Source organism: Kryptolebias marmoratus, linkage group LG8 (assembly GCF_001649575.2).
Source record: "Kryptolebias marmoratus isolate JLee-2015 linkage group LG8, ASM164957v2, whole genome shotgun sequence".
Lineage (NCBI taxonomy): Eukaryota > Metazoa > Chordata > Actinopteri > Cyprinodontiformes > Rivulidae > Kryptolebias > Kryptolebias marmoratus.
Window position 1 is genome coordinate 11,326,307 of NC_051437.1, and position 2,178 is coordinate 11,328,484.

Consider the following 2,178-nt stretch of genomic DNA (forward strand, 5'->3'; position numbering starts at 1 on the left):
CCCCACTCAGTCCGCCCCTGCGTCTCACTCCTCCTGATGGGGACCGTGGGGGTTTTGGGACAGATGCGGGTTTATGTCCCTCCGGCGCTTCCGTGACGCCTGGTCGAGTCGCGAGACGTCCACATGCGATGCGCGAGGAGGCAGCGGGATGAAGACGAAACCGCCGCGCCTCTTCCTCCTCCTCCTCCTCCTCCTCCTTCTTCTTCTTCACCGGCATTTTTTTTCAGCGGGGAGCCATGCTGCGTTGATGAAGCAAAAATAGCTTCTCCTCGCCGTGTATTTCGCCTCCTCCTCCTGGCAGCGGAGCGACAAGATTCAAGGAGAACCACCTCCCCTCTCCTCTTCTGCCCTCCCCACCCCTCCCCACCTCCCCGCACAAGGTCGACCAGTCGCTCGGCTGTGTTTGCAGGCTGCGCCGAGCTTGTGCTCTCTGGTTTCCCCCCACCGCCACCTCCTCCACCTCCTCCTCCTCCTCCTCACCTCATTCATCTTGTCCAGAGGCCCTGCGTGGATCTCCTTCATCCAGACGACGCGGATAAAACATATCAAACACTCAGAAGGAAATTAAAACCACCCCCCGCGTGAGAGCTGGTTTTATCCCAGCTACTTATTCTCGTTTCTGCAGCCGTGTTGCGTTCATGTGCGGATGATGCGTTTGCGGTCCGGTGTTTGAACGCCGCGCACAAGCAAGCCAGCCAGGCAGGCAGGCCCGTGCGTGAGGCCCCGCATTCAGACAGCGTAGGGTTCTTATTACATAACAACAGTGGCCCGTGTGACAACAATGAGACCCAATTTCCAAGTCCGGACCCCCAGCCCCGACAACAAAACAATACAAAAACGCGCGTCTCGTGTCAGAGCCTTCTCCGGCCAGCGTCTTTCAGTCTGCAGCAAAGCGCGAGCTGAGCGGAGCGTTCACTGACGCGACGAGCGGTCGGGAAAACAAACAACTTGCTATTTCTGCCGCACATTCCTCAGCATCAGCCGGAGGGTTCGGGATCCGCGGCGGGCTACAGTCCGGCGGGGAGGGGGCGCGGGGGTCTGAACGGGATTATTCAACCCGAAACGTCCAGGTTAAACCGTGAAAACGGTCAATCACGAGCGCCCGACGCGAGTCCGTGAACGGAGCCTGTCAGCTGCGAAAAAGCGATGCGGCTCATCCTTCTTCTTTTTCTTCTTCTCCTCATCACACACACAGAGAGACAGACAAGCGCGCGCGCAGAGATGTTGTTGTTGTTGTTGTTGTTGTTGGCCGCCAGTGGGAGAACATGTACTGACCGCGTATCCTCCTGCCACCGACGGGAAGCGGAGGCCTCCGGGTCTGTCGCCCAGCTTATGTCATTCAGGTCCGGGACGAGCGCCGCGCAGACGGAGAACGAGGCGCGCGCGCGCACACACACACACACGGTTCGTATGACAGAACACGGATTGAACGGCCTGCACCAATAAATAAATAAATATACAGATAAATTAAAAGAGAGAGGGAGAGAGACTCACCGTGGTCATCTTCTGTTCCTGCTGTCCGACACGACCGCTGCGGACGAACCGATTCGGCGGGGCGGTGGAGCGTCGGCGGCGGCCCGGGTGGAGGAGCATTTGTAGCCGAGCCGCGCTGGAAGGACGGTCCGTGTAAATTGGTCGCCCGGTGGAGGATCTCCTCCTGTCGTCTCCTCGCTCCACGCACTCCCTCGCCTCTCCTCCCCCTGACCCTCTCTCTCCCCGTCTCTCTCTCCCGGCTCCCGAGCACCGCCGTCAAGATGGCGGTGGTGAAAACAGCGCACTTCCCGTCGCGCCTTTCAAAGTAAAAGCCCCGCGCGAAACCAAGCGATTCGGTGTGGAAATCTGCATGCGTCTCTTGAATAATTCTGCAGTATTAAATTTAGACTAGAAAATATCTTGGAAGAAGTTTAAAAGTTGCTCAAGATTTCAGCATGATGTTGTAATAATCTAAGGTTAATAAAAATGCAGTGAAAGAGAACCAAAATGAAAATAAAAGCTCAATAAAACTACTGAATAGCTAACTGGAGTGACAGTGTAATCACACATCTGTGTCCCTCACCCCCTGACTATCAAGTGCGTCTGCTTCTGATTAACTGATAGACAGAGATGCAGATTGAAAAGTAAACATCAAACACAAAGTTGCTATGCAAAATCTAAACAACTCTGATGGTCCCACACTTG

At 55.5% G+C, this 2,178-nt stretch overlaps 1 protein-coding gene across 1 annotated transcript in view; it reads right to left on the reverse strand.

Annotated features, from left to right (window-relative positions):
- LOC108232105 (adenylate cyclase type 6) overlaps nt 1–1,712 on the reverse strand; it is a 39,285-nt gene extending 37,573 nt beyond the window's left edge. The window contains exon 1 of the mRNA XM_017409690.3: nt 1,495–1,712. The gene's annotated coding sequence lies outside the window, so the exon portion shown is untranslated. The remainder of the gene's footprint in view (nt 1–1,494) is intronic.
- Between the last annotated feature and the right edge of the window lie 466 nt (nt 1,713–2,178).